Here is an 8,908-nt window from a genome sequence, read left to right as displayed (position 1 = left end):
CTCTGGGCAGCTGCAGCAAGCAGTGGGCAGGCTGCAAACAGCTGTGCCAGGCTCCACAGCCCCAGCATCAGCTTTGTGCTGGCAGCAACTGCATGGGTACCTCAGGGTGGGCTGTGCTGCCCCACTGTCTGCTCTGAGGTGCACACACTGTCATCGCCAGCATGGAGCTGATGCCAGAGCTGTGGAGCCCAGCACAGCTGTCTGCAGCCTGCCCGCTGCTTGCTGCAGCTGCCCATATCCCAGGCTGGCTACAAACAGCTGCTCTGGGCTCCAGAACCCTACCATCACCTCTGTGCTGGGAGCAGGGGAGAGACCGGGGTTGCACTGCCTCAGACCCCTTTCCTACCACCCACCCTGACATGTGGGTGCACATGTCAGTACAAAGCTGATGCCAGAGCCCGGAGCCTAGCACAGCTATTTGGAGCCTCCTGGCTGCAGCCAGCCCCATCTCTGCATAGCTGCTGCCAGCTGGGAGCCCGGGCTGCTCTCCAGGCAGCTGGGAAGCTGCAAGCCCTGCTGGGAGCAGCAGAGACTTGAGCAACTACCCAGAGCCCAGGCTGGGGGGCAAGGGCTTTGGGTGTGGGGCAAGGGGCAGTAGGGCTGGGGGCAGGGGCTGGAGGGCAGGGGCTTTTGGTGGGAGGCAAGAGGCACAAGCAGGGCATCCTGTCATGTACCCTTTGCCCTCATTTTGTTTTTCTGGCATGCCGGCACTCCAGCACCTTTCAAGGTAGGCCTTGTCATGTTTTTCAGCACTCTGGCCAAAAAACGTTGCTTACCCCTGTTCTACCACTTCTCTAGGTAACCTGTTCCAGTGCTTTACCATCCTCATAGTAAGAATTTTTTCCTAATGTTCAACTTACAACTCCCTTGCTATAACTTGAGACCACTGCTCCTTGTTCTGTCATCTGTCACTATTGAAAACAGTCTAGCTCGGGGCGGGCAATTATTTTGGGCAGAGGGCTGCTTATTGACTTTTGGCAAGCCATCAAGGGCCACATGACAGGCAAACCAGGGCAGATAAATATTATTTTTCTAAATATTTTAGGGGCTCTGTGGGCCAGACAGAATGGTCTGGCAGGCCACATCTAGCCCCTGGACCACATTTTGCCCACCCCTGGTCTAGTTCCATCCTCTCTGGAACCATCCTTCAGGTACTTGAAGGCTGCTATTAAATCCCCTCTCAGTCTTCTCTTCTGCAGACTAAATAAACCCAGATCCCTTAGCCTCTCCACAGAAGTCATGTGCCCCAGCCCCTGAATCATTTTTTGTTGATACCCTCTGGACTCTCTCTAATTTGTCAATATCCTTTCTATAGTGGGGGACCCAAAACTGGACATAGTAGCCCAGATGAAGCCTCAGCAGTTCAGAATAGAGGGGAAGGATCACTTCCTCAATCTGCTGGCAACGCTTCTACTAATGCAGCCCAGTAGGTTGTTAGCCTTCTTGGCAACAAAGGTACACTGTTGACTCATACTCAGCCTATTTTCCACTGCAATTCCCAAGTCCTTTTCTGCAGAACTGCTGCTTAGCCAGTCAGTGCCCAACTGTAGCAGTGCATGGGATTTTTCCATCCTAAGTGGAGTACTTTGCACTTGTCCTTGTTGGACATCATGAAATTTATTTTGGCTCAATCCTCCAATTTGAATCCCAGCCCTACCCTCTAGTGTATCTAGTACACCCTGCCCCCCAGCTTGGTGTCATCCATAAACTTGCTGAGAGTGCAATCCATCCCATTTTTCAGATAGTTAATGAAGATTTTAAACAAAACTGGCCCCATGAATGACCCCTGGGACACTTGACTTGATGATGGCTGCCAGCTAGACATTAAGCCATTGATTGCTACCCGTTGAGCCCAACAATCCAGGCAGCTTTCTATCTACCTTATAGTTCATTTATCTAACCCATACTTTCTCAGCTTGCTTGCAAGAATGTTGTGGAAGATGGTATCAAAAGCCTTGCTAAAGTCAAGGTATATTAAGTGCATTGATTTTCCCACATCCAGAGCCAGTTATCTCATCAGAGGCAATCAGGTTGGTCAGGCTTGACTTCCCCTTGGTTAATCCATGATGACAGTTGCTAATTACCTTCTTCTCCTCCAAGTGCTTAGAAATGGATTCTTTGAGGACCTGCTTCATGATTTTTTTCTGGGGACTGAGGTAAAGCTGACTGGTCTGTAGTTCCCTGGATCTTCCTTCTTTCCTTTTTTAAACCATATTTGCCCTTTTTCAATCACCCAGACGCCCAGATGATACTCTAAGCAGAGTAAAAGTTCAGACTTAGAACCAAAACCTCAAAGTGATTTTATTTTATACGTATTACACAAGAACTAAACTAACCTCATATTTCTATACTCATTGGAACTTTGGGAAAGTTTGCATGTTGGACTAAATGTAATAATTCATGCCCAGGTCCAAAGAGGGAAACACATATTAAAAAATGTCCTAAATTCCCTTGACTAGGTTGATCAGAAATTATTTTGATTTTGAGGACAAAGGTAATGAACTGGGTCCTAAGGTTTTTACTGTAGGAAGTAGACGGCTGCACATTCTTTCCTCACTAATATTTTTACTTACCCAATCTTTTCTCTAGAACAAAAAATTCTTTATACTTGCTTGTACAATCCATTTTAGGTCATGTGAAGTGACCTTCCAAATACTGGTACTTATGACCAGAACAGAATATGGCACTCTAGCTTCCCCTTAAGTGATGAGAAGCTGATATGTAATCATTTTAGTCTGGTTTGTTCTAATCCTGGTTAACACAGATTGCAGTTTGTGACTTCCATTTCTGGCTTTAATTTTGTTTGGTGTGATAATTCCTATTCTTGTTTCACCTCTTAATTTTTACTTTCCCCTTGATTTTCCTTCTCCTTTTCACTTCCAAATGATAAGGAGGAGTGGGGGTAAGAGTGAGATAGGCAGATTCCTATTCCTGAGAAGTTTGAGTAAGTAGCAAAACTTAGGAGTACTTATCTGAACCAAATCATTAAAACTTTATGTGGTCATTTGCCTCTAATTAGAAAAAAGAACATTACAGGGAGTAGGAGTCTGGATGCCTTTAACTTCCTGGAACTAACTTGCTTTGTTACCTTTGACAAGTGCTAAAGGAGCAGCTCCTTAACAATTTTCAGCAGCAGGGAATGTGTCCTTCCATCTCTCTGTTCCTCATTTGCAAAATCACTAATGATGACCATTCATCAAAGTAAGGGAGCCAGGGTCTCTCAGAGAAGTATATGTGGGAGGACGCAGAAAGATGTCAGAAAGTGATAGATAAAGAATAAAAACAAAACAAAAAAAGCCAACATATTTTTTAATATTTAGGGTAATTAATAATAATTCATATAAAAATATCTATACATCAAGTGCATATCTGAGCTAGATATTTTATTATCTACCACTTTCACTAATAACTACAAAACATCTTCCTATCATTTTTTCTATAATTTATATACTTGTTACATCTCTCTGTCTCCATGATTATTTATTATCTTTACTGCTATCAATTTGAAGTCCTAATTATAACAAGAGCTTGAGCACTTATTTTTCTTCCCTTTCCTTTTTTTTCTGCTCAATTTTGAAAGAAAATGATGTTTTAGCTCTTGACAGTTTTCTTCAGATTTTCACAGATGGTACAGGGACCAAAGCCTTTTCTTTTCTCTTCATTCCAAAAGGTTCCACCTGACTCAAATCTCCATGGCCTCAAAACTTCATTTTCCTTTCAAGTTGATTTAAAAGGAAAAAAAGGAGTTAAAATATTAGTAGTCTGTTCACACTTTTCATAATATTGGGGTGCATCTAAGGAGAGTCATATACAAGTTAAGCAACAGCTGAAGGGAGTAAATCACCATTGCACTCATAGCACAAACTGACTGTTATCCAAAATGTAAAGACTAATTTGCTAAAATGAAAGTACAAAGTTACTCAATCAGGACTGAGACTACAGGCCTCCAAACAATCCTGTGCTCAGATTAATGCATTTTTGCTAACCTCTTTCACCCAATTCTTCTATATTACTTACTTTCTGTAATACACCTGCAGCCAAATTGTGACATCCCAATTTCTGAGACAGGTAAAATTGTAACAAATGTTTCAGGAAGAAATAAATGACATCATAGCCTTGATCCAGTAAAGTGCTAAACTACTTCTAATGTGTACTAAAGCTAATGGAAAATAGGGGCCACATGATCTTGCAGGATTCTTTGACAACTATATTTTTTGGTGGCTTTTTTCTTTTTAATCTAGCATCCTATTTCTTCTTCATGGCTATCAATTATTTTTAAAGTGTCTTCAATGCACTTACTATGCACTGATTTATACTTCTGTACTGTAAAGATGAATAGAACTTAATAAATCTGTACATTTAATTGTTAAAATAACCTCTATCATAATTCCATGGAAGCTAATATCTTTTCACTAGACTTCCGTTCTCAAGTAACATGATACAATGCTATGGTTATACAAGGAAAGCTTCTTGTGATTGCTGGTCTTTTTGCATTTATCTCATATACTAGGCAATTTTTCAAAGCGCAGTTACTTGCCTTTACCTTTCCATTTAGAATTAATACCACACATTATTGTGAAAATAGGGTGTCCTATCTGATTAAATAAGAGGGCTTGCTTCTCACAGCTATGTGATTTTTACAGACAGAAACCTGTTTAACTGACAATGTGCAATGTAAAAAGGTGCTCCAAAGGTAACTTTCAGTAGATTTTGGTGAAGGGACTGAAGTGTGATCTCTGTGTACAATCAGAGCCAAATCCAGTAAATTCTGATCCACATCAGAGCCACAAAAGCAACAGGTAGACATGTTATGGCATCTAGAACAGTACTGAATTGAGATATATTTTGACTTTTTCCAAAGCTTGAAATGGATTTATTTTTTATTTCTTTGCAATAGACATGCACAGCCTGCATCCCTTCAAATTACAGTATCTGATGTATCACATTGTATTTGTATTTGGTTCTGAAATATAACTGAAAGGTGCATATGTATTTAGGCAGGTATTGTTAACATACATACAGCCCATTGGTTGGATCTGGCTCATGAAGTCACTGGATCTGGCCTGAAGCCAGAAGGCTTTGCTTCTTCCAATGCCTTTGCTGTCTCGGCATCTAAAATCTGCACCTTGTCATCCTTTTTCTCATTTCCTGTTTCCCAGCTGCAGCATGGGCACAGCTTCTAGACAGTGGCGAACTGAGCCAGGGGTGTGTGGCTTCAAGCTGTACCCACACTAAAGTTAAAAGTGGAGGGTGGAGGGAGCTCAGGAAGAAGCAACAACAGTGCACTTATATCTTTCCCTAAGGGTTCACCTTACTAGGGAGGAACTTCCTATACATATCTAATCATTCTCCTTCAAATCTCTTTAAAAAATTCTAGGATGCCTACAAGATTGGAAATAGTTAAGTGGCTGGTTCCCTGCAAATACTGCCTATTAGACTGATCAGCATTATGACACGATTTCCTTGTACTTCCCAACTACCTTTCTGGATCTGCACATAGTCTCTTGGTTTATATTTTAAATTTCAGGAAAGAATCTCTTGTTTTTGTCCTGTGTTTCTATACAGCCTCATACAGTGGGGTTCTAAACTAGGACCAGGGCTCCCAGGTGATATCATTAGATTAATATTCATAATGAAACACATCCTTTGCCTCTTTAAGTAGTTTCCTATTTATGTATTTACATACAAGAATGTTATCTTACAATATTGCTGGATTTTGCCTTCTATTAGAATGGAATGTTAGAGTTTGAAAAAACTTCCTTTGAACCTGCCTGCAAATTATGCCTTTAAAAACATTTGGTCTTAAGATGCCAAAAGAAACTAATATAGTAAGGAAACATCCACATGCAATTGTAACAGCTGCAAAGCTTGTCTGGCTGCAAGCCAAGTGGGTGAACTGTACTTAAGAGCTCTGCAAGAAAAGGGCCGCAAAACTTTGCAGAAAGTGTGTAACGGGGCCATCTTGTGGCTGGTTAAATTGTTGGCTCACCCACCTGCCTCATCTGCCCCACCTTTGATGTGACTAATTACGAGTTGTTTACAAGGCAAGAGGCTGCCCATTTAATGCCCAATGCAAAGGGTGTAATACATAGCTCTGAATCTTCCCTTATACTGTATCACATGACTCACAAATGGCATCACATACTAACAACTCCTGGCCAGGCCAAACTCTGCCCCTTGCTGGGCCTCTAACACTCTATCCTTTGTTGGACCTCAGTCACCCTGCCCACTCCTGGGCCTCACCCATTTTGCTCAACACTTGGCCTCAGCCATACTGCCCTACTCCATGCAGCCCTTCAGGTCCCCTTGGGCCCTACTCTACACAGCCTTTCAGGCTTCATCCCTTGCACACTGTAGCCAGCCCACACACAGTCTTTCAGGCCACCCATAGGTTTTACTGTATGCGGCCTCCAGCTTTCTACCCCACACCAGGCCAAACTTGGCCTCTAGCCCTTCTCTGGGCCACTACTCCTCACTGGGGACACTGGGCCTCATGCCCTTTGGGCCTCAGGTGACCTGCCTGGACCCTAAAACTGTTCCTAGTGCAGGGTTACCCACACATTGTGGGAGCTGGGGCTATAAGGCACCCCATATTCACCTTTCAATAGGGAGGCAACTGGTGTGGCATTTCCTGGGGATGACCCTGCCACAGGCAGTCCCATCACACCATCCTGCCCTAGCAGGATGTAGTTTTAAGTTAATCTCCATGATCAATTTTCAAACCTTCTCTATCTCACATAAAGCCCATATGCACGTAGCTCTTCTCTGGGTTTGTCCTGAGCTCTTCTTTCAGCTGGCCACAGGCACTCAGCCTCCTTCTGAAGACACTAGACCTCACATGTGGTCTTGAGGAATCTCCTCCATCCCCATAGTTCCTACCCTTAACTTCCAGATGTTCTGGGAGCAAGAGCTCTAGCTAGACTATTTTCCCTGCAACAACTGCCACCCTACCTCCTCAGACCCTGTTCTTATATTGAGGTGGCTCAGCCATGCTCCAATTAGGTGGTTCCTGGCTGACATGTGACCGCCTGATTAGGTCTGCTGCCACCTGAAGGCTGCCTCACAGCCTGCTCAAGCCCTTAAAGTGGCAGTCACCCAAAGGTGCACTGCCATAGAGTGCATAAGCTTTACCAGACAGGGGGGTATGCAGCTCATAGTGCATGCTTCTTACTGGAGCATATAAATTGTGACCAGAGCCCTCATTGCAAACTGGGGGCTCTGAACAACTGCTACTGAGCCATAAAAGCTGAGGGAGGGAAAAGAAAAAAAGGTGGGGGGAAGAAAAAGAGAAGCTGGGAGGAGCAGACTCCAGCCCTAGAGAAAGGGGGCGTAGACTCAGCCCAAGCCAGGGGAAGTCAAGCTGAAACTTTCCTAGGGAGCAGGGAACAGGACAGGGGGAGAGCCTGTGTCATCCTGTGCAAAGCTTATTCCCCACCAGGTTTGGAGCTGTGCAACCAGGGATGCAGTGCCAGGGAAAGATTGGGGACAGTTTGGTAAACATGGATGGTAGGTTTACTGGGGCAGGAAGAAGCAGCAGAGCCCTTAAAGGGTTAATGACTGGGCTATGAATCATGTCTGACTGAAACCATGGGGTGAAATCTGAGCTGGGAAGACTCAATCCACAAAGTCAGAGATCTTTCCTGTCTGAGGATGGATGTACATAGGGGGCTGGGAGAAAGAGACAGCCCCAAGAGGAGGTGTGCTGAGAGAAAACAAACCAGCATGGGTATGTGAGGGGACACCTAATCACTAGTGTTCCAAGTAAGTGTATTTTCAGAAGGAAATTGATTAAGAGAACAATCTGCCAGTAAAGGAAACAACAGGGAGCCTATTTACTGCAGCAGCTATTTAGAGTCTGTTTTGTTGTGTTACCAGGAATGATTAAAGGAGACCATTTTCCTTGGAGCAGCACAAGCCTTGCCTCCACCATCTAGTGGTGGATCATAGTTATAGCTGTGTTGCTGTTTATTGTTATGGGAAGTGGGTTGTGACCAGAAGAAAATGAATTGGGTTATGGCAGGGGTGAAAATATTTTGAAAGGTTATAATGAGGTGAATTTAGTTATTCAGGTTTTTTAACACAAGTAGGATCACTCAGTGTGTTCCAATTATCCATCTACTGTTGTAGTTGTAAATTTATTCTAAATTGTTAGTTTTGTTATTAACTATTGTTATTATGTTTGTTTGTTTATTTTTCTGTATATAACTTGGTTGTATATAATAAAGAATAACATGTTCGTCGGGTTCAGAGCTAACTCCTGGGCATTGAGGGTGAGGGATACTTCTCTCCATGGGAAACCTCAGCCTGTCGATTTGTGTCATCTAAATACTGTGGGCCCTAAGGCCCACCCGGCTAAGTAGTAATGCCTACTATATGGGGCCAATAGATGAATGACACAACAAAACTCTTGGGGCAACGAAGGCAAAAAGCAGGATAGGAGTGATCTGAGGGTCAAAAAGTGAAAACGAGTGTTTCTGAGGGGGATACTGAGCAGAGCCCTCCAGGCCATGCCCACTGGTCCTCAAAGACATCTAAGGAGCCAGTGGCCATTGCCCAGCAGAGCTCCACCCAGAAACATGTGTGGATCAGTGAAAGGAATGCGGCCCCACAGTCCCCAGGCACCTTTCCATCCAAAGCCTCCTTCCTGGTCATGTACAGGGCCCCACTTGGCCAGGGCCAGGAGAAGGTTGACCAAGAGGTCCTGGGACTTGGTGGGGCTGTGGATGGGGTGGCCAAAAATAAAAAGGGGGGGTAAAGTTCATCTAGAACCTCAGGAGGAGGTTAGGGAGGTGGGGGGGGTGCAGTCTGTCAAACTCAAGCGCCATGAGTCTTCTACAGGGAGGTGGTAAAGCTCACCACATGTATGCCCATGGTGACAGCTCCATGGAGGTATGGGCAGCTGAAGTCC

This window comes from Gavialis gangeticus, unplaced genomic scaffold, assembly GCF_001723915.1.
Source record: "Gavialis gangeticus isolate Ggan-Ray unplaced genomic scaffold, GavGan_comp1, whole genome shotgun sequence".
Classification (NCBI taxonomy): Eukaryota; Metazoa; Chordata; order Crocodylia; family Gavialidae; genus Gavialis; species Gavialis gangeticus.
The sequence above is the reverse complement of the archived record's forward strand: the minus strand, read 5'-3'. Positions refer to the sequence as shown.